At 35.9% G+C, this 25,011-nt stretch overlaps 1 protein-coding gene across 1 annotated transcript in view; it reads right to left on the reverse strand.

Annotated features, from left to right (window-relative positions):
• The window catches only part of FAF1 (Fas associated factor 1), a 476,566-nt gene that overhangs the window by 380,042 nt on the left and 71,513 nt on the right, over window positions 1-25,011 (reverse strand). The window lies entirely within an intron of this gene.

Consider the following 25,011-nt stretch of genomic DNA (forward strand, 5'->3'; position numbering starts at 1 on the left):
TAAAAAATTAGAACAAACCAAGTGAACAATAACTGGAAGCTGGTTAAAATCTATGTTTCATGATAGGATGTGGTGGGGCCACTGAAAATCACGCTTTATGAAAAATATTTCATGACATCTAAAAAGAAATATTAAAAATAATTTATAAAAGAATCATTTGGGGGAGAGACTTATTTAAGCCAAATTATTAGCAGTATTTATTTATAACTGGGTAGAGAGAAAGCTACTCTATATTTTCTAAATTTCATAAAAATGAATCCATATGACTTTTATAATTGTAAAAGGGGTTAAGTTTGAAATACATAATTACATTTGAAATATATTTTCAGCCTAAAATGTAAAAGTAGCAAGCAGTTTCCTCGGCCATTTTTAATTTGGGAAGATATCTAAAGGAAATTTTTAAAAATTATGTCAGGATAGTATCTGCTGCAATAATAAACAATACCCCAATTTCGGTGGTTTAACAAATAAAAGTTTATTTCTCACCCATGCAAAATCTGCTGAAAGTATGGGCAACTCTCCAGGGTATCTGTCTTCCATACAGTAACTCAGTCATTCAGGCTGCTCCAGAATTGCTGCACCACCACCATGTTAAAAGAGTTTCCATCAATGGCCACAGCTTAGAAGGAAGCAAAAAAGAAGGGAAGGAGGAAAGAGTAGAAGAAAGCGGGTGGGAGGGGTGGGAATGTCCCCATATAACTTCAAAAGGGCTAGAAAAATCTTTTCTGTTTTCCCAGGAAGGAGTCATATAAAAAGAGATTTGGAGAAATTTATTGTAGTAATACCTTTGCCACAATGTTCATAGGATTACTGCAATCCAGGATCAAGAAGTCAGTGTTGTTAGAAAACAGAAGTTTTATTATTTGTTCTTATTCCTCCATATGCATTCTATGATTTGATGACACCTTAGAACCTATGGTTTCCTAAGCCGCTCTCTTTCAACCTACAGTGCCTTGTTTACACCTGATATTACCTCTATCTCAGCAACCTCCTTGTCTTCCTTCAAGATTCAAATGTCACCTCTTTTGTTAAATCTTTCCTGACTCTCCTCTTACTTCCTCCCTCCTAGGTCCCTCCACAGCAAATACAGAATGAATACAAAGATGTATTAGGCATCTGGTATAAGCCTCTATTACCCAGCTTCTCATATGGCACTACATATACTGGGGTCTGTATCTGCCTTCCAACTACATGGGAGCTCTTTAAGAGCAAAGAATCTAACTAGTCCCTCTTTCTCTGAACCTACTCCTGGTACAGTGTTAGGGTTCATTAAATGTTTGGTAAGCAAATAAATCAGTACAGTCAAAAGGAAACAACGCCTCTACCAAAAAGTTCTCAAATTGCCAGCACTTTACTGTAGTGGGTTGAATAGTGTGCTAAAAAAATTTCATTTCTACCTATAACCTAAAAATGTGACCTTATTTGGAAATAGGGTATTTGCAAATGCAATTTGGTTAAGGATTAAAATAATCCTGGAATAGGATGCGCCCCAATCCAATGAGAGTATTTTTATCAGAGACAAAAAAGAACACAGATAAGAAGGTCATGTGAAAATGGAGGCAGAGATTGGAGTTATGCTGCCACAAGCCAAAGAACACCAGGAGCCATCAGAAGCTAGAATAGGCAAGAAAGGAATCCCCCCTAGATCCTTCAGAGGGAGTGTGGCCCTGACAACACCTTGACTTTGAGTTTCAGCCCTCCAGAACTGTGAGTGAGTAAATTCCTCTTGCGTTAAGACACTAAGTTTGTGGTAATTTGTTAAGGCAGCCCTAGGAAACTAATATACTTGCTATCAGAAACATGAATATGCAGTGTGACAGGAAAAATATGAAGGATGAAACTGGGAAAAACAACACATTTCCTCTCAAGATATTTGCAAATCCAGTGGAACCATTTTACAGCTTTTAGAGTAGTAGAGACATTAGCAACAGCTACCTCAACAGTTGTTACCATGGTCCTATACTGCCACAGAACCCAGCAGTAGTGATAGGAACAGAGTGATCAATCACTCATGGTACTTCTCAGAGTTAGTATCAATTTTGATACCAGAAGAGATTTGTGGATTTCTTGACTGGAGTAATAAGAGCCAGCAGCATCCTTACAGTATAGTAGAGATGTCTTCTAAAGCTTTCTGCTGAACAAGTATGAGAGCTCAACAAATATTAAATTTAAGTGTGCAACTGCAATAATACTAACAAGGAGACCTTCTCCACAGCGTATGTTCCATGAGGAAAATCTCAAAACCAAAACTTCATAGCCTTTGAACTCAATAAGCATGTTCAGAGAGTTGTTTCTTTCTTTTTTTTTTTAATTAGTTTTCCCTTTTTTTCCTGTCTTTATGCTGCCTCTGACTAATAACCCTCTCTCTGTGTTCTTAAGGAACTAATTCTTCAGGTGGGAAAAAAATATATTTTCTGTATAAATCTGGAAATGACTATGTCTCTGGTTATGAAGTTCCATTTCTTATTCTCTTTTGAAGCTAAGGCTGAAATTAGAAAGAAATTTAAGCTATTTACTCCCCTAGTTATATTTCCCTCAAAATAGAAAATCTAGTTTCCTATAGAAGTCAACACAGGCTTTGAATCTTGGAATCCATTTGGGGCTGGGCGGGGGGTGGTGGTGGAAGACAACTCACCTTAAAAAACTAAAAATAGAACTACCATATGACCCAGCAATCCCACTCCTGGGCATATACCCAGAGAAAACCATAACTCAAAAAGACACATGCACACCAATGTTCATTGCAGCACTATTTACAATAGCCAGGTCATGGAAGCAACCTAAATGTCCATCAACAGAGGAATGGATAAAGAAGATGTAGTACATATATACAATGGAATATTACTCAGCCATAAAAAGGAACGAAACTAGGTCATTTGTAGAGACATGGATGGACCAAGAGACTGTCATACAGAGTGAAGTAAGTCAGAAAGAGAAAAACAAATATCATATATTAACGCTTATATGTGGAATCTGAAAAAACTGGTATAGACGATCTTATTTACAAAGCAGAAATAGAGACACAGACGTAGAGAACAAATGTATGGATACCAAGGGGGAAAGGGAGAGGTGTGGTGAATGGGGAGATTGGGATTGACATATATACACTATTGACACTACGTATAAAATAGATAACTAATGAGAACCTACTGCATAGCAAAGGGAACTCTACTCAATGTTCTGTGACAACCTAAATGAGAAGGAAATCCGAAAAGATGGGATTATGTATACGTATAGCTGATTCACTTTGCTGTACAGTATAAACTAACACAATATTGTAAAGCAACTATACTCCAATACAAACTATTAAAAAAAAAGTGGAAGAAAAAATAAGCCAACACACGCTTCGAATCTTGGAACCCATTTGGGAGTAGGGGGGACGGAAGACAACACTTTACTCCGCGCTTACCATTTCAAATTGTAACGCTTCCCTCATAATTATTTCTCTTTCGCCCAATACTGATCCTATCCCAAATGCTCATCAAACCTCATTAACTGGTCTCTCAGAATCTATGCAGTCTATCTCCTTCTAATTCACCCTACACATTCTGTCAAAGTGGAACTCTTACAACACTACTGTCATTGTGTCACATCTCTGCTCAAAAACCTCCCAGATGAAATTATAAAATCAGAGTCACTGGGAAAGATGGATGTTGGGGGGGGGGGAAGGGCAGAAAACATTTAATTCAAACTGTCATTAACTGGATGAGGTAACTGAGGCCTAGAAAATTAACAGTGACTTGCCTAAGAGAGTGTATCAAATACCAGAAGTCAGGTTCCCCAATATACCATTCCAATACCAGGGATGAATAAAATAAATATAAAAGTCACAACAACTCTGTGAAAATCCAATTTATGCCAGCTTCCCTAAGGAAAGGTATTTTTACAGTGTTACTATTAGATGGCAATCCATTAACATTTACTGACCCTAAGGAGTTCAGAGTTGTATAGCAAAAGGCATGAAAACAAATAGTTAAAACGAAGTTCTATAACAGAAATACGCATAGGGCAAAGAAAAAGCACCTAATTTAGCTAGTGAAGCTTTTGTGAAGACTTCCAGTAGGAACTTACACTTTAGAATCTTGAGTAGTAAGTGTAACAGATAATGTGGCAGAGAGTGAAAGAACTAGGGTAATAACAAATATGAGGGCATGCAGACATGATAGACTATAGCAGCTGCAATTCAGTTTTTCATTGTGGCTGGAGAGTAGGGTAGATGTGAGGAAGCACAGATGAGGAAAGAGAAGCAGGTAGGGACTATGTCATATGAAGTGCTTTGTTTGCTGTTTTCATGCTATCAATGAAAAGAAGCAATATGACTAGATTTGCTTTTGAAAAAGATCACTCTTCAACAGCTTGGAGGCTTAACTAAAGGAAATGTGGTTGATAGCAGAAAGACTGATTAAGTAGGCTCTTTCAGCAATCCAAACTGAGACAAACAATGGTAGTATCACTGAGAGTAAGAGAAAAGTTAAGAAAAATTTGCTTAGGAACACTGGAGAAAATGAAGACTTTAGAAACTGGAAGACCTAAGTTCAAATCTCAGTCACTCCTTACAATTTAAGTCCAATCACTTAACTTCTTTGAGCCTATTTCCTAATTTCTACAATAGAACTGCAAAACTGGAGACACTGTCTAACCACAGGGGTTGCTGAGAGGATTTAATAAGATTTATGAAAATCAGCAAATAGGGTATTGAATAGGTATGTGAAAAATACTAGTTCTCTTTCCCCGTTTCTTCTCCCCCTGAAGCCAATTAGATAAAAGGACAGGAATTGTAGGATGATACCCAGGTGCCTGGCAGATTCATCTGGGTAGATCAAAGCACCACTAACTACAGAAAACAAAGAGAAAGGAATAAGTTGGTGGCACTTTGCATTTAAGGTATCTGTGGGACATCCAGGTGGCTAATGAGTGATTAGAAAGAGAAAGGACCCCAAAGGCTTAGGAGAGATGTCTGGGCATGAAGGTAGTTGCCTACGACCTTAGGCATGGTTCTCTAAACCTCACAGTAGTCATATGTAAAATGAAGAAAACATCATCTATCTTACCTATTCCACAAAATGGGAATACAGTGTATACAATCCTTTACCCATGTTCTTTATAGAGTTACCATATGATCCAGCAATCCCACTCCTGGGCATATATCCAGAGAAAACTCTAATTCGAAAAGATACGTGCACCCCAATGTTCATAGCAGCACTATTTACAATAGCCAAGACATGGAAGCAACCTAAATGTCCATCAACAGAGGAATGGATAAAGAAGATGTGCTATATATACAACGGAATATTACTCAGCCATAAAAAAGAATGAAATAATGCCATTTGCAACAACATGGATGAACCTAGAGATTATCATACTAAGTGAAGTAAGTCAGACAGAAAAAGACAAATATATATCACTTATATGTGGAATCTAAAAAAGTGATACAAATGAATTTAGTTACAAAACAGAAATAGACTCACAGACATAGAAACAAACATAGTTACCAAAGGGGATAATGGGGTGAGGGGGATAAATTAAGATTTGGGGATTAACATATACACACCATTATATATAAAACAGGTAAACAACAAGGACCTATATATACAAAGAATATATAAAGAATTCCTGTAATTAATAAGAAAAACAATGCAAATATAATGCACAAAAGAGCTGAATAGACACTTCACCAAAAATATAAATGACCTATAAACAATGGAATTTTTCCTGTGGAATCTTTCTGTGACAATGGAAATGTTCTATGTATCGACTGGAGGTATTAGTTACACAGGTGTACAGAATTGTCAAAATTCATCTTACTACATACTTAAGATCTGTGCATTTCACTTATAAAAATTATAACTACTAAAAATATTCCATAATGCCTAGTGTTAGCAAAGATAAACTTTGTTATCTATAAATTGATACATTTCTCAAGTGCAATCAGGCAATTCATGTCAAATTTGAGCAATTTCACTTCTAGGAATATAACACAAGGAAATTGTCAGACAAGTAAATAGGAAGGTATTTAGTGCACGAATGTTTTGTTTATAATAAATAGAGAAAACTTAGGAAGAGCCTAAATGTATGTCAATAGAGGATTAATTATATAAATTATGGTACATCCTACAATGGAATACTACTCAGTTGATAGAAAATTATAACATGGGTTATTAAGGTAAGACTGGTCCTGGCACTACATATTACTGAAACTGAAAGTCTCTCAGGACCCAGTCACTGGGTACATGGGTGTCATACTTTGTCAAAAATATTTAGCTAACAGTGGACATGAACTATGAGAATGGTACATCTTAACTATAGCATTACCATGGCCAAAAGGTATGGAGCAGCAATGGCTCTACTGCAGAAGAACAAGATCTAAAGGAATAAGGTTCAGCAACAACATGCCAGTAAGTGAAAAAGACCAGTGGTGATATATTAAATCCTGAATTCTCCTGAAGATATATATAAAATTTTGTCTTTTACTTTTAAGTACTTTTCTGTCATCCATAAGTTACAAAATATTTTAAGATATTTGTGACCCAAAACAGTTTAAGAACTGATACATAGATATGCATGCTTACACATAAACATAGGAGGGAAAAAAAGACTAGAAAAAATATACCAAAATGTCAAACAAAATTGTAGTGTAAGATCATTAGTGACTTTCTCCTTTGTTGCTCTTACATAGTTTTCAATTTTTTCAATATCTATGTACTGTTCATGTATTTAAACACAAATATTTATATTGTAAAAATATAATTAATAGTAGTAAACTCAAAAGAAACAGACTAAACCTAGCTATGTTTTTCATTTGTTTCTTTGCCTTTAAGGTTTTATTAAAAAGGAAGATAAGGGTAAGAACTCTAGGCCTTTGGCTAGCAAAGGGGAAAAAAAGAGAAAACGATATGAAGTTACTTGAAAAGCTACATTTTGAATTAGCCAATCAATTAATATGAGACGGAAATACATGGAGGGAATGAAAGGCCAGATAGTAAAAGATTTTTAAAAAGAAGTAATTAAGGCAAAAAGAAAAACCCAGATATGAGGCATAAAATTTTAAAGAGATCAATCAAAAGCATGGCTTAAATAAATTAATGATTCCAAAACTTCACTTTGACCATTTATTTGTTTCCTTTCCATCAAACCTTCATACCAGTTGCTAAGCAATATCTGGCTAAGTGCTGGACTATTATACTTTCTGACTAACTAGGAATGCTGGATCATTACATTTCCAGACTAAGTAAGAGATTTGGACTCTATTACATTTCCTGACTGACTAGGAATGCAAGGGCCTCATTATACTTTCTAACTTCCTTGGAATTCTGGACTACATTTCACTTATTGACCAAAAATATAAGACCCTGTTATATTTTGTCTAAGTATATTGAGTTTTGTTACCCTAAATAAGATTGCTGGGTCCAGACACACTAACACACTATAAGCCTCATTACACTAAGAGTACTTACTTAACCATTTCACACTGACTGATCAGAACCAATACTTTCTTTCTGTTGTGGATTTTGAACCCTCAGATCAATGCAGTCCAAAAGGTGAAAGACAGGTAGGTACAAAAAGAGCTGAGGGTCTGAGTAGTGATTTCTTCAGAACAGTAATGAGTTCTTTCGTTGTTTCTTCATTGACAGGTATTATAAAACTTGTCATCTGAAGTCTACTGTAAGAGAACACTACTTTGTAATCCAAACCAATATTATTTTCTATCATTCTTAAGCACGTGTTTAAATGTTTAATGTATTAATGAGAAAATCATTTTTGGATTATGAGTTATCAAATTGAAATATTCTTGATACACATAAAATTCTCATCTATAGAGTCCTACAAAATCGGGTCCCTATCTCTTGTTCTGAGTTCTCTTAGCATTCTCTCCCCTTTGCTCGCTATAGCCACATTAGAGTTCCGTCTCTTCCTCAAACACTTGTTGGCTCTCACCTCAAGGTGTTTACATTTGTTCTTCCCTCTGTCTCTGCAATGCTTTTTCCTCAGATCTTTACATGGCTGGCTCCTCATTCCCAGGTGTCAACTAACATGCTACCCCATAAAATAACCTTACCTGAATCCACAATATAAAATAACCCTCTCTATGTCTTCAGTCCTGTTTGGTTTTCTTCATGGTATTATTTTCTAAAATCATATTGTGTGTTTATAAATTTATTTGCAGATAATATGGCTCCCACCCAAGACTGTAAGTTCCAATAAGAGTATGGACCTTGTTGGTCTTGTTCACTGCTGTATTCCCAGTGCCTAGGAAAGTGCTGGCACATAGTAAGGACTCAATATATTTAAATTAATCAGTTAATAAGTGAAGGAGATAACTCATTTTGGAATTATATATTAGCTTCCTAGAACACATCATGGCAGGTGGTGGGAGTAGAGATGCAAGGTCAGTTACCTTTGTCTAAAACCAAAACCTAAAATTGCTTTTTGAACTTCAAAGCTAGTGAACACACTTGATTTTTAAGACACTTTGAAACAAATGTGGTTGCAAGGGAAAATATATGTCCATGGTAGGTATTCAGAAGCAATTATGTCACTTTTTCCTACTAAATCTGGACATGACCTCATAAACCTTAATGCACTTCTTTAGACAGACACTATCAACTGCCTTTGCACACAGTGAAAAAAAAGAAAAATCAACAGAATTGGCTTACATGTTAAAACCATTTGCCAACTCCAGTATAGCGGAATCTGAATCTACAGTCAGAAGACCTGGACAAAGTTTTGGCCCTCCAGCATTGTCAATATAATGACAGAAGCTAAAATTTTGGTCAAAAAAAGGCAGATACACAAGATCTGAAAAACAGTGTAAAGGTGTCAGAATCAATGAATTGATGATTGATCATCAATCAATGATCCTAGTGTGCTTGAAGGATTTTCCAAGTCTGGTTATTAAAGGGTATGAGATGGGGGTGGGAAAGAGGGATGTTTGAAATTAAGATTACAAACGATGGGGCAGTGATTGGTAATGAAAAGGTTAAGAAAAAGATTATAACGAGAAGGTGCCTAAGGCAGGATAAATGTTTGACAGGCTGGGAGGAAGGAAAGCTTTGAAGTACCAAGGAATGGCACTGCAAACAAAGGATTTAATAAGAAAAAAGGTACAGATATATAAAATTTGGTGGGACTTGCAGGTAACTTAAGTCAACAATGGCTGCCTATCTATCATGCAATATTTCTTTCTGTGTCATTTACCAATTTATTGACTCAGGTCTGAATGCACATTTCAATTATGTTCTGGGACAGGGAAGGGAAGGAAAGGGAAGGGAACAATTCCTTTTAAAATGAGCACAATCATGGGACTTTCCTGGTGGCGCAGTGGTTAAGAATCCACCTGCCAGTGCAGGGGACACGGGTTCGAACCCTGGTCTGGGAAGATCCCACATATCGCGGAGCAACTAAGCCCGTGCACCACAACTACTGAAGCCCACGCACCTAGAGCCTGTGCTCCTCAACAAGAGAAGCCACCGCAATGAGGACCCCGCGTACCATAACGAAGAGTAGCCCCCGCTCTCCACAACTAGAGAAAGCCCGCGGGCAGCGACGAAGACCCAACGCAGCCAAAAATAAATAAGTAAATAAAACAAAATGAGCACAATCTTAAATTTTCTCAGTAGAGGGCACTAGAAGGATACTGCAGAGCGAACAGGCTCTTCTGCAGTTTCTGGCTGCAGCATAGGAGCTAGCAGTGTGGGAGTGAGGACACCCAATGGAGCTCTGTCCCTGTCATGGGCCCAGAACATGGTCTTTCTGCAACCTTGCAGTCTTGGCCTAGTGATAATCTTTTCATGGCCCTTTCAACATAGAAACCAGTGTTCAAAGGTCTCCTGCCCACCCACCAGTACCTTGACTCCCTCTACAAGCCCCTGTGCACAGCCTGCCTGTGGTCAGAGGGTTCACACCATGCTGCCACTCCTTCTGCAAGTCTCCCACCCCCCACATGCAGCATGCCTGTGCCCAGAGGATCCCCAACTCCATACAAGCCCACTGCACACTCACACTACTGATTGCTGATTTGCTCCTCCATCTGCACACCAGAGGGTGCCAATTACTTGCGCAGTGATTCAAACCATTTCTGACTTGGCCATACAGTGAACTTCTCTTCTACTGAGTGAGCTGAACCACTTCTCCAACAAGGTCTGAATCCCTTCAAAGTATATCCTTCCTTGGGTACTCTCCCTTAGCCCTACAGTACAATATAGAGTTTCCTCATATCTTATCCTTACTCGTTTATCATAGTTAATAATTCATTATATTAAACTTCACCTGTTTAACCAACTTTGTGATTTTATATATCCTGATTGAACTCAGACTGTTACACCATCCATAACAATACTATTCAACAAGGGAAAAATAAAGCTAAACAAAGAGAATATTGAAACTTCAAAATAACTGTGAATAAAAAGAGAAAAATTACCAAATCCTAGCGCATAATCTCTCATATTCCTGGTCCTACCCCTACCCCACAAAGACAGATACAGAAGAAATGAGGGGAAGACAGAAGAGGGAAGCTAGAGAAGGAGATTAAAATTGCTCTAAAACTACTGCCTATGAGCCTAAGCCCAATCTGTCTGAAAACACTAAAAAGTGTATAAACAGATCAGAGCAAAGATTACAAGGAAAGGACTTCAAATAAAGCACAACTTAAAGGGATAGACATAACCTAAAGGGCAGGTTAAGAAACACATAGCTTCTGCAAAGAGAAAAAAAAGCAAAAAGAAAGTGAAAAGCTCCCTATGGCAATCGAGTGGTAAAAGGGAAAAGAGGCAAAAGAGAATCATAATACCAAAGCACTTGTTACTCCTCACCACCCCTCCCCACCAGCCCCCCACACACCAAAACAAACCAACCAAAAGACTGACTAAAGTATCTGAATTTTGCTAAACCGACAGAAGAGGGCGCCATTAAATAAAAACCTTGTAAATCACACCATTACCATAAAAATGTGTGTGCACACACACAAACCAACATATATATAAGAGGTATTGCAAAAAAAATCAGAAAATGAAATTTCACACATATCTACTACCGAAAATTCCCTCCCACAAAACAACTATGAAGCAGGAAAAATCTGTCAATCAATGCTTCAAACAGTATATTTAAATATACTTAAATAAGCATTTGAGAATATGAAAAATCACCTTGAATCAGAAAATTCAAAAATTATGAACAACAACAACAACAACAAAAGGGCAGGGAAAAATGAAAGAAAGTTGATGTTACCCAGGAAAGAAAGAAAGAAAATTCTCTCAAAAATGAAGAGGAAATCACAAGATGCCCAAGGGAAAACAGATGCCGACAAAATTTAATGCGAGGCATTGAAGAAAGGCAAGAAACCAACCAAGAGAATGAAAATAACATAATGATAAAAGTAAAAAGAATCAGAGAGAAAGTAGTGGAGTGGAAGAGAGATAAAGTAATAATATTCATATTGTCAAGTCCCTGAAAAAGAAAAACAAAGCAATGGAACAGACCTAAAATTTAAAACTATAATCTAAGAAAACTTTCCAGAAATACAAAAAGACAAGAATCTATATATTGAATAGCTCACTGGATGCCTCAGAAAAATTAACCCAGAATGACTCTGAGACATATTCTACTAAAACTAAGTTTCAAAAATAAAGATAAACTCCTCAAGGCCTCCAGGCAAAGATCAATAACTTACAAAGGCAAAAGAATAAGAGTAGCATCAGAGTTTCCAAACCAATACATATAACAAAGCAATAATGAAGTAGTATTTTTTTAAAAACACAATTAAAGAAAGTATGAACCAAAGATTTTTATATGCAGCAGAGCTGTCCTTCAAATATCAGGGTGATAGAAAAACAGTTGTCAGTATACAAGAACTTAAGGAATTGTGCATCAATCAGCCCTTCTTGATAAATCTAGAGAAAGAGCTTTATCCAACTGATGACTAAGAAAACTTAAGTAAAAGGATCGATGATGAGTATTTTTTAAATATATAAATATACACCACTAAAACAAAGGTGGGATGCAGGGTGAAAGACAAATAGATAAATTTTAATGTTCTGAAAAAGTATAAGTAATGCAATTTTTAAGTAAAAGAAGGAGGAGGGAAAGGAAAATAGAATAAGCACATTGATTGCTATATACTTAAAAGGTAGGCTTAGAGAGTACAGTACTTGAAAATTGATAAATCATGTAGTATTTCATAGCATAGCAAGTACAACAAAGCATGCATAAATACAAAATATTATGACAGCACTGACCGAACACATCAGTCATATTAGTGAATATGAATGGACTTAACTATTAAAAGAAAAACATTTTCAATTTGGCTCATGAAACAAGACTCAACTTATGCTACATACAAGATATATACCTAAAACAAAGTAATGACTAAAAATAAAATTAAAATTAAAATATCAGGCTATTGGAAACAAAGAGAGTAGGAGTAGCCTACTGATATTACACAAAACAGAACTGAAGCCCAAAGGACTAAATGTGATAAAGGTCACTTTTTACTGCTTAAAGCCACACTTCACAATAAAGGTATAACTCTTATGAATATGTATGCATGAAATAACACAGCAATCAACTTCATGAAGGAAAAACCATAGGAGATTTAAAAAGAAAAAGAAATATACTAAATAATGAGACTAAATACACTATTCTCAATACAAGACAGATCAAACAGACAAAAGATAAGAAAGAAGGTAGAAGATCTTATGGACATACATATTGAACTCTACATTTGATAACAGAGAACACACCTCTTCTCAAAAGCCAAAGATACATACACAAAAATCAATCATATGTGAGGTCAAAAAGAAACATAACTGCCACAAAATTGAAACATTATAAACAATACTCTCTAAATGCAACACAAAGGAACTAGAAGTTACTAACAAAACAAGAAAATAGAAAGGACCCTGCATCTGAAAATTTTAAAACCATCTATTAAACCTTTGTTGGGAAAGAAGTACAAAGTGAAATTACAGTAGGTTTTTCAAGATAATGACAATGAATTATTAGAGAACTGGAAAGCATACTGCTCCCAACCTTATAATGAAAGAGCAAGAGCGCAAGTACATGATTTTTCTGAAACCCATTAAAATGCTAAGATCACAGGGCAAACAACTGGCCCAAAATCTAAGACAGGTGTACGCAGAGAGAGGCAAAATGTGAGCACGGGCTTACTAAAGTGAAAGTTACACTAGGGTGGCTGACAAATTGGTAGAGGCTAACAATGCACTGGTGAGAAAGTTAAGGCAAGTACAGGGAAGGGATCTGCAAGTTCTTGCAGGCTTTTACTCCATGAACACCACAAAGTGCTCACAGAAAAAAAACAATTGGCAAAGTCCCAAGAAAGTCCCTACTAGGGTACAGAACAAAGAGAATCAGCAGACACTGTGGGAGGTGCACAAAACTGCCAGGACCCTTGCATCTCCCTCACAAAACAAAAGTCTTAGTCTGAAGGGAGAAGGGCAACAAACACTATCACCTTGGGGCACATGTGATATCCACTGCAGCCAGAAGGAGGAAAGGGGGGAAAATCCTCTGTCCCAGGAAGAGGAGCAGGAAAACATGCTGGGCTCAGAATTATAGCTGGAGAGAGACATGAACTTCGTGAAGGCCACAAACCCAAGGCCCAAGGACTCAATGCCTGCAGAAGACTCAAGTATTATCAGAAACAGAGAATGCCCCCACCTCAGTCCCCATGGCCAGAATAGCAAGCAGAGTAACAAGCAACTTGCAAGAGATACACTCTCTCTGAAGCATAGCTCGGAGAGAAAACCAAAAGCTAAGGAGTGAGCATTAAAAAAAAAAAAAAAAAACTCGGAATTCCCTGGTGGTCCAGTGGTTAGGACTCTGCACTCTCACTGCCAAGAACCCGGGTTCAATCCCTGGTTGGGAAACTAAGATTCCACAAGCCACGCAGCCAAAAAAAAAAAAAAAAAAAAATCTACCAAACCACTTGACACCCTAAACACCATGTATCAGGAGAGGAATTTGAAGGCTTTAGTATATTGAACAAAGCCATAGGACAAATAAGTCTCAAGCACAACCCAGCTCAAAATTAGATCAACTCAAACACCTGCACTAAAGTCTTAGCATTCAGAAAGGCATGCATGTCAATTTCCACACATAAAAATATTTACCTTAGTCTCTACTATTCTACATGAAATGTCCAGCTTTCAACAAAAATTGCAAAGCATACCAAAAGGCCAGGTAAAGCACATTTGCAAGTGACAAGCAATCATCAGAAACAGATTTAGGTAGGATACTAAAAACTGACAGGGAATTTTAAATGACTGTGATTAAAATATTAAATGCTCTAATGGGGAAAATGGACAACAGATAAGGCCAGATGGGTAATTTCAGCAGAGAGAGAGAAAGAGAGAGACTATGTTAGGGAAAAAAAAAAAGAACTACAGTAACAGAGATGAAGAATGTCTTCAATAAGCTTATCAGTAAAACTGACACAGGGAAAGAATCAGTGAACTTGAAGACAGGGGTCTATAGAAACTACTCAAACTGAAACAAATTAAAAAAAAAAAAGGTGGGGAAAAAACAGAACAGAGCATTCAAGAGCTGTAGACAAAACCAAACTTTTTAATATATGAAACACAGAAGGAGAAGAGAGAAAGAGCAGGAAAAAATAATAACCAACAATTTTCAAAACCAACTAAAGAGAGCTGGTGGTTGCACAACACTGTGAATACACAATGGTATTTATATGCAATGGAATAAAATTCCATGGAATACACAGTGGTATTTATACCACTGGACTATATACTTTAAAATGGTTAGCTATATGTACATGAATTTAGTCCCAATTAAAAAGAAAAAAGAATGTTCAAAGTCACAGATCTAAGAACATCTAAGAACATTTAAGCTACACACACACATACACATACACACACCTGGGTAGATCATAGCCAAACCGCTGAAAAACAAACACAAAGAGAAAATCTTGAAGACAGCCAGAGGGGAGGAAAACGACATTACATACAGAGGAATAACTATGAAAATAGCAACAGACTTCTCTCCAGAGACCATGCAAACTAGAAGATAACAGCATGACATCTTTAAAGTGCTGGAGGAAAAAAAAAAACGTCAATCCGGAATTCCATATCCATTGAAAGCATCTTTCAAAAATGAAGACACAATAAAAACTTTCTCAGACAAACAAAAACTTGTGAGAATATACTGCCAGCAAACCTACTCTACAAGAAATATTAAAGGAAGTAGTTAAGGCAGAAGGAATATGATACCAGACAAAAACTTAAACCTACACAAAGAAATAAAACAAATGAAAGTAAAATAAAATGAATATAATGATTTCATCTTATATTTTATTGCTCTAAAAAGATAACTATCTGAAGAAAAATAGTAGCAACATGTGTTTTACAGCATATGGGAAACTAAAATACATGACAACAATAGTACAAAACATGGGTGAGAAGAATTGGAAATACAATGCTGTAGGGCCATCACACTACATATGAAGCAGTATATTATTACTTAAATATAGATTCGGATGGTTGAAAAAGTATATTTTAAAACCTAGGACAACTACAAAAAAAAATTTCAAAAGAGGTATAATGATAAATCAATAGAGGACAAAAAATTAGTGAGCAAAAGTTTAATGAAAAACAGGATATTTGGGGACTTCCCTGGTGGTGCAGTGGCTAAGAATCTGCCCGCCAATGCAGGGGACACAGGTTCGAGCCCTGGTCCGGGAAGGTCCCACATGCCACAGAGCAGCTAAGCCCATGCACCACAACTACTGAGCCTGCACTCCAGAGCCCGCAAGCCACAACTACTGAGCCCTTGTGCCACAATTACTGAAGCCCGCATGCCTAGAGCCCGTGCTCTGCAACAAGAAAAGCCACCGCAATGAGAAGCCCGTGCACCGCAACAAAGAGCAGCCCCCGCTCACCACAACTAGAGAAAGCCTGCACGCAGCAACGAACACCCAACACTGCCAAAAATTAATTAATTTAAAAAAAAACAGGATATTTGTGTTGTCTCAATGTATCTCCTCACAAGATGTTTACTAATGACAAAGGTGGAGAAACCTGGGAGACATCATCTTAACCAAGTGTCAAAGTTAACATCACGAATAATAAGACATTTTTTAATATAAATTTATTCATTCATTCATTCATTCATTCAATTATGGCTGTGTTGGGTCTTCATTGCTGCACGCAGGCTTTCTCTAGTTGCGGTTAGTGGGGGCTACTCTTCCCTGTGGTGCACAGGCTTCTCATTGCAGTGGCTTCTCTTGTTGCGGAGCACAGGCTCTAGGCGTGTGAGCTTCAGCAGTTGTGGCTCACGGGCTCTACAGCACAGGCTCAGTAGTTGTGGTGCACGGGCTTAGCTGCTCCGTGGCATGTGGGATCTTCCCGGACGAGTACTCAAACCTGTGTCCCCTGCATTGGCAGGCAGATTCTTAACCACTGCGCCACCAGGGAAGCCCAAGACATCTTAACATCACGTACCTCTTGTTACACTGAGAAAGGCACAAAATTACATCTGTGGTAGTCTTGCCAAGAACGTATAAGCTCAGTCTATCATGAGAAAACATCATATAAATCTAAACTCAGGAATATGCTACACAATACCTGAAGTGTTGTGGTCTCCAAAAGTGTCATGGTCATGAAACAAAGAACAGCTGAGGAATAAAAAAATCACAGATTGGGGACTCCCCCAGTGGCGCAGTGGTTAAGAATCCGCCTGACAATGCAGGGGACATGGGTTTGATCCCTGGTCCAGGAAGATCCCAAATGCCACAGAGCAACTAAGCCTGTGTGCCACAACTACTGAGCCTGTGTTCCAGAACTACTGAAACCCGCGCGCCTAGAGCCTGTGCTCCGCGACAAGAGAAGCCACCACAATGAGAAGCAAGCACACTGCAGCAAAGAGTAGCCCCCACTCACAGCAACTAGAGAAAGCCCGTACACAACAACGAAGACCCAATGCAGCCAAAAATAAATAAAGAAAATATAAATTTTTTTAAAAAATTTTTAAAAATCACAGATTGGAGGAAGCTAGGGAGACATGAAAACTAAATGCATTGTGGATCTCAGATCAGATTTTGAACCAAAAAAAGTACATTAATAGAATATCTAGTGATATTCAAATAAGGTCTGTTGTTTAGTTAATAGTATTGTACCAATAGTACAACAGTACTATTATAATAGTATTATACCAAAATTACCAATAGTACTATACCAATTATACTGTAATTATGCAAGATGTTAACATTAGAAGTTTGATGAAGTGTATCAAGAACCCCGCATTATTTTGCAACTCTTCTGTAAATCCCTAGCATTTTTAGACATTCTCATATTCTACACACACTGTTAGCAGTCATTATACATTTTTAAAAATTCATCCTCTATACATTAAATCAATTACTAAGAAAAAAAATCCCAAAATTCAAGCCTGGAATTTGTGAGAGTGCTATTAGACTTGCGGTGTACAGGCTATATCTCAATTTTGACATTAAGAAAAAAATAATAAACTTCCTGGTTTAAAAATAAAAAAGTCAAAATGCCAACACGTAGGTAATAATGTGGCAATAAATAAGGACTAAGATATTCTCAAAGACCTCTTCTACATAGCTACTAGTCAAGGATTTATTAAAGGTATCATGTAATACATTTTCCCAGCTACATCTATGAAAGTGTATGCTTATCCATATAACTTCCTTACACACCCTAGCTGGATGTGTAAATTTTAATTCTTTAAACAATTATTTCACATTCTCTTTCAGTGTGTGTGTGTGCATGTGCCACATATGAAGCATGTGTTGGGGTGAAGGGAAGGGGAATAATACAGTAAAAGCTAAGTGTTATAAGAGTAGTACCACAACAAGGGATACGAAGCTTCACGGTCAGCAAGGAAAAGGGGAAAAAATTCATGGGAGATCTAGAAGCAAAAGCTTGGCAGTAGGAATATATATGGCACGTTATAGGCTAGTTTGGCTGTATTAAGTCATACAGGCTCCAGAGTTATGGAAACTCACTCATAATGAAGAGGCAGTATTAAATGGTAGAGGGCTTTCAACATTAAGCTAAGAAAGATGGCCCAAATTCTGTAACAGAGGAATTCAAAGAACAACTCCACTGTTCATGTTCCTGTAACTAAAATGGATACAGACAGAGCACAGTTAATCTCAGAGTGCCTTGGTATGTGAAGAACTATGAAACTATGTTTATCACTATTTACCATGAAGAGAGATTTTAAACTTGGCTATGATTTTTTTAAAGACATAGAGCAAGTCTGTGTTTGAGAGAAATCCATCCACAAGAAAGAAAGTATTAGATGAGGACCCCAAAATATATAATTAAAAAATTCCTAAAACATCAAGTTAAAAAAAAACGAAACCAAACAACAAAACACAAAAATAGATTATTAAAAGAGAATGAAGTTGTTAAGAGTAGATCTTAAGCATACTCACCTAGAAAAAAAATTTTTAATAAGAAAAATAAATAAGAGGGAATGAAGAAAATGAGAACCTCGGGATATATAGGAAGGAAATATAAATCTTCTTATGTGAACATTTTAAGTACCATTTTACTTAAAGATAGAAATACAACTAATTTTTTAAAAAAATTATATTACCATTAAGTAGCAAATTATTAAAAATTGTTAGTATAAATATAAAGTTGTAAAAGTAGGAATTTTAAATGCCATATTATTTTTTCTTTTCCAAGCACACACTGGTTTATGTCAGCTGATCCTTGAAACCAGCAGGAAGAACTGCAAGTCATCACATCTACAGGTGTAACCACTAAACCACTGATTTTGCTGCAATGGTATTTTGTTTAAACCACTTCCAGGAATAGAAATAAATTAGTTAAATATCATATCAAGGCAACTTGTTGAAAAAAACCCCATTTTTAAAATCAAGTTAACTAGTAGGTTAGCAAGCTTTATAAAATATCAAGATCAAACTATATCTGCTTAAACTGAACAATTTTAAAAACAAAACCACTGAAATTTTTATTTTCTTTTAAATGTTCAAATCATAAGTAGCATATACTACTTCTTTCAGAATTAGCATAAAGCCTTCAGCTTAGTTTCATAGCAGTAAGGGGACTCCTTACTACATATTTCATTTAAAGAGTTTAACTGTGCTCTGAAGCACAGGTTAGATAAGTAGTACTAGAAATCAATAAACATTAGCCACATTTCCAAATTTCATTTAACAATGGGCATATCACTTCCTGCTAGGGGATTAACACACCACATTCCTACTAGGTCTTAAAGCCTCTGAACTATTATCTACCATAGGTTTTATAAAAGAGGAGATGTTTGGTTCATGCAATAAAGTAATTCTAGAACTAGATTATATTCAAAGGAAAAGTAACAACATATGAAGCAAAAACCAATGAAAAAATAAGCAGAAAGTCAAGTTGCAGTCCGGGAAAAAATGTGGACCTCAAAGAGTTTTGATTTGATAATGTGAACCACTAACTGTAAGTTTAGTAAACTGAGAACTTCATGTTGGTAAAACCTTAAGTTTTCCTTTGAAAGGGAGAAAACAATTCTTTCATACCCACTTAATTATACATTAAGTAACAGCATTCTTTTATCACACTTAGTTTTCTCCTGAGAGGCAGAACTGATGAAAAATTTCAAATAGGTTGGATATGATGAGCTTTCTTTAGAGTAGAATGGTACAACCAGAAATAAACAGGAGAGAAAAAAATTTTTTTTGAGATGCCAAGAAAAAAATTGCAAAGAAAAGGGTTTATTTGTGAATAATATTTCTCAAAAAGCTACAACGGGAAGAAACCATCTAAATTTTATCCATGAGATAATGAAATCAGCCCAATCCTATTCCTTGCGTATCTGGGCCTCCCTCTTTCCTCAAATCTTATGTTTGCCAGATAAGGAACACTGATAGCAGTAAGAGTCATGAGTCTTAATAGCAAAGATTTTTCAAATATCCAAATAATGGAAATGGAAAATAGATTCAAAAGTAAGTATGCTAATAATAAAATCAGTAAAATATTTTATTAAGCAACTACCATGTGCCAAGACAAAATTAATAAGAAACGTAATTCCTTTCCTCTAGAATCTTAGAATCTATTTGAAAGCAAAGCATAAACATATTTAAAGTACCATTATGTAACTATGGCAAAAGCTCTTTCACTTGACAATGTGAAATTAGTTGTGAGTGGCAGAAGGAAAAGTATAGGAATTCAGAAAAGAATAACACACTGGGTATAGAAAATTTAATAACCTTAAACTACAATTTTAAAGCTATTAAAATTTTTATGGAGAGACCTGGGCTCAAAATCACAGTTTTACCCCTTATCAGCTGAGTGAGCATGAACAATTTACTTAAATCACTGGGCCTCAGTTTCTCATTTGTAAAATAAAGATAATACCTACCTAACCACCTTTTGGGACTGCTGTGAAGATTAAATGAAATAATGTAGGTAAATCATTTGACATGATAACTAGCACAAAGTAGACCCTCAATAAAAGGAGAGATGGTAGAGGAGGACGGATGATGGCCAAACTACAAACTGAGAAACTGAAAACTTCTGTAGAATTTTAAGGGGCTTACAGTCCCTTGAAAACAAGGGAAACAAAGAAGACTATAGCAAAAGAGGAGAAATTGATAGGATGAGATACTCCTTCACAGTAACATCTCTTTTGTCATAGCAAAGATCTGTGCAAATATAAGCCAGTGTCTAATGGCCACTGATGAAGGGCAGCACTCAATATCTGGCTGCTTTCTGACAACAGAGACTCATTATGTCACTGGTTAGACTAGTTCATTCATAAAACTGCAGGTGTTCATAACACTGTATAAAGTATTGATAGCAAAACAATGCACATTCGAGGAACTCTATAGCCACATCCTGAGTAGGGTAGTAGAAGAAATTGTTCTAAGGCATTTTAGGGTAAGTATTAAAACACATTTCTTCAAAAGTGAAAACTGGTGGAATGGAAATGTCTCAGAGCACCTCAATGAATCTCAAAATGAGACAGATTATGTGCATAATTTTCCTTGGGTTTGACTCTTCAGAGTTATTGACTTTATTATAAGCTTCTATTAATACAAAATTATCTTTGAAGACTAGAAATTCAGTAACAATACAAAATTGGATAGGCTTATTTGTTTCATTTTTGCCCCAAGTTGGGACATGCAGTTAAAGATAAATACAAGCTCTCTGAATAGAGTCTTTCTTCAGCAGAGCAGCTATGTCACCTGAGGCAGCAAATCGGAGCAGAAATTGAGTGCAAAGTTCAAAAATCATTTCCTAAGAGCATAGAGTACTTAAAATGTAGTATGGCTAGGTTAATGTTTACTTGTACTTTATTTCACTTAGCACTGGGTTATCAAGTGTACGTCAAATAGCCTTCCCTGGATCTCCTAGAGCTTACTGGAAATTTTAATTTATTGAAGGAGTTTCATATATACAAACCTTCCATGAAACAATTAGCACAGCATCTTGTCTGGCCATTATCTATGTCATAAAGTTGTTCAAAGGATTAATCAAAATGGTATACATACAAGTGTTTCAAACTTATAAAATTCCATTAAAATGTTTACTTGTGTTACTATTCATAATTGACTGCTTTTGTAGAATATTAAAAGAAATTAGGACATAAATAGATTCTTCATAAATATTTCATGTATCAGGGATCTTGAGTATAAACTAGCCCAAACCCCTTATTTTATTTGACATTCAGAGAGAAGTAACTTAGCCTAGGCCATACTCAATAAAATAATGACAAGAGTTTTGAAAAGCCAGGGCTCTTGATTCAAGATGAATGCAATGGGTTCACCACTAGAGTTAGCTGCCTCACACTTTGATTACTCAAAATTAACATGAGCTGTACAGATTTCTATTCTCCACTGGCCCAAATTCTTCTATACTGAAAACAGAAAATAAGCAGTGGGTCAATTCTGGAGCCCAGATTTATAATTTACAATATATAGTGATGATGTAGCATGCTTCCATGTAAGAAGGCAATCCTTTGGTAAAAGATTCTAATTGATTGTTAATAATTCCCCCTCAGGTACTCATCTTTCTGGATGTATACTGAAAATACTTGTCTGCAATGAAGGAATCAACTGCAATGATATTAATCTTCTCCTAACTACAAATGCAGGACAATGTGAAAAATGAAAGTCTGAAAAAGATGGAGGTATGGGGACGATTCATGTCAAGTAAATCAGTATCCCAAGATGCTTACCAATAGTATTAAAGTTCATGTTATTTTGTTTTCAGAATTCAGCATTTATAACCCAAACTGCAGTTTCCCCAAAATAAGTTAGTCAATTGTAGGGTACTTAAAACATAGGGTTTGGAAGCACTGCTCTGTGGATAGCTATATAACAAAAATAATGTACAGTATCAGGGAAAGACTAATGACTAAAGTTGCTGGGACTGGGCTATATTTTCATATAGAACACTTTTTTATCTGTGTGTCTAAATCCATAAAATAGCAAAAATATTTGTAATCATTACTTTTTCAGGAAGTTATTCCTATTTCTGAGTATAATATACATGTATAAGAGACCACCTGTCTTATCAATTTTTCAGTACACTTCTCAAAGTCAGACACCATATAGTGTTAACATGTTTTTAAGCTTTCACTGTATCTAGCATAAATCTGGGTATACTGTAAGCATTCAGTACCGACAGAATGAGTTTTCTGTTATTGGACTTTTTTAAATTCATCACAATTCCAGATTGTGATGCCTAACTCACATTCCTCTACACATCTCTAGCAAAATATGCACAAAAACATGGCAGAAGTCTAACTGATATGTACAGAAAATTTAAAATACAGACATGTCCTAAGTTAAAAACTCAAACTATGCAAACTGTTCCACAAGGCCCATAAAATACAAAGCAGTGATAATTATAATTTACAAACACAAAATATAATGCACAGGCAAAATATAAAAAACACCATATAAAAAGTTCCATGATCCTAATGAAAGTTTGAACTAGTAATGGGTTATTCAAAATACTTGCTTTATTTTTTAAAAACCACAATGTAAAGTGAGTGCTGTATAAGAACAAGGGAAATCAGAAATTTTATAAAGCAAGATACTTACACAGCATAGCAAATGTTTACTGTGGATAAAAGTGCATTATTTACAAGAAAAGCCAGCTAGGACATATATTTCAAAAGAAAGCCGAAGTTTAAGACTGTGAAAAATAGCCTGATGGCTTTTATTTGGGCCCAACACAGGATAAGATTGCATTTCTGCAGAAATACAGCACCAGTGTTTTTAGCTCAAGTGCTATTTTAATATTTTTCCAAAATCAAATAACTCAGAAACAGTTGGAGAATACTTGTACCATTCAATTATTTAACACTATCTGGGAAAAATTCTCTTCTTGCAATACTCTAGATAGATTATTGTACTGAGAAAATATCCAGAACCAATAAATGTTTAACCTTCAAAACTAATGAACATGGACCAATAGAAAGCAGGTAAGGAAAGAACTTACATCCATCCCCCAAAGATGGTAATTCTCACTTCAGAGACTTGTAGTCCATTACTCCTAGTCTACAACCTCCCTTTACTCCAGCCCATATATCTCTCATCAGCACCATGCAAGAGTGGCTTGGTGGGATTTTTAACCTCAACCAATAATCTGCATCAGCCTCTCCAAGAGATACCCTAAGAATATACATACTAAATAAAGCAATGCTCTTGCTATTGCAAAAGAAGTTTCAAGACAAGAAACCTGGTGATATCATTCCAAATAAGTTGCTGTCCCTTCCCCCACACAGAAATCAGGAAGATGTCACTATACTGTGCTTTGTTAAGAGAATAACACAGTGATAAAAGGATGGATTTGAAGTCAGGCCATACAAATATCTGTAAATTTTGACAAGTGCCAGAACACGAAAAAATAAGATAGCACTGGTTTAATGAAACAGGCAATCTTAAAAATTTATATAGTTGGTAGAAATTTAAATTAGTGCAACCATCCTGGAAGGCAATATAACTATAAGTATCCAAAAACCTAAAAATATGTATACAGTTTGACTCAGAAACTCAATTATTAATTGAATTTCTTCTATGTCTTCTAGGAAAACAATAGGTTAAGTAAGCAAGGATGAATGTACAAGAATGTCCTCTAATGTGTAGAACTCCAAAATACCACAAAAATTCTTAATGTCTAACAGCATAGGACTGAATGGTAAAATTATTATGCCACAACCATACCATGAAGTACCATCCAAACATTAAACATTAAAAAGAATGATGAACAATCACATTTACTTGGATAGAAAGACATTCATGATAGGTTGTTAAGTGAAAAGGGCAGATTACAAAACGGTAGGAATAGAACAATCTAATTTGTATTTTTTTTTAATTTTAATCATATAATTAAGAGAAAACATTCTGGAATAATATACCCAAAAATTTTAAACAATAAGTATCTCTAAGTGATGGAATTAAGGGTGATTACTAATTTATTCTTTGTAAATTTATACATTTTCTCATTTTTCTATAATGAGTTATTACTTTTACAAGCTGTAAATTTTTTTTATATTTTGAATTTAAAAATTAATAGTGGTAAATCTACACAAAACAAATAGCTTATTAACAGTTGATTATGTAAATCCATGTATGGACTTGAATATACCTACACAACTAATCTCAGCTCTATAATTATACACCTTGAGTTTTGACTTTCAAAAATTAGCACTTCTTCAAAATTCTAATTTAGACTTTTTTCGGATTTCAAAGGTATGGAGAGACCTCTGTGTCATCCTAACACAACCAATACCGTTCCTGTACTGCTGTACAATTTATTTTTAGTTTGCTTTGCAATTGTAAATAAATTACAGTTTTGTCAATGTGCAGTGCTGTGCTGTTCTGGGCCTTGCCTTTTGAGTTACTGCCCACCCCCCTTAAAAAAAACTAAACCACTTCTATAATAAATTGCCTGAAGTTCATAAGGAAAGCCACAGCAGAATGCCACTTCTTTAACAGCTTTAGAAAGGAGTAATCATCAGTGAGACTCCCCACCCCCACCCCAA

The sequence above is a fragment of the Balaenoptera musculus genome, chromosome 1, assembly GCF_009873245.2.
Source record: "Balaenoptera musculus isolate JJ_BM4_2016_0621 chromosome 1, mBalMus1.pri.v3, whole genome shotgun sequence".
Taxonomy (NCBI): domain Eukaryota; kingdom Metazoa; phylum Chordata; class Mammalia; order Artiodactyla; family Balaenopteridae; genus Balaenoptera; species Balaenoptera musculus.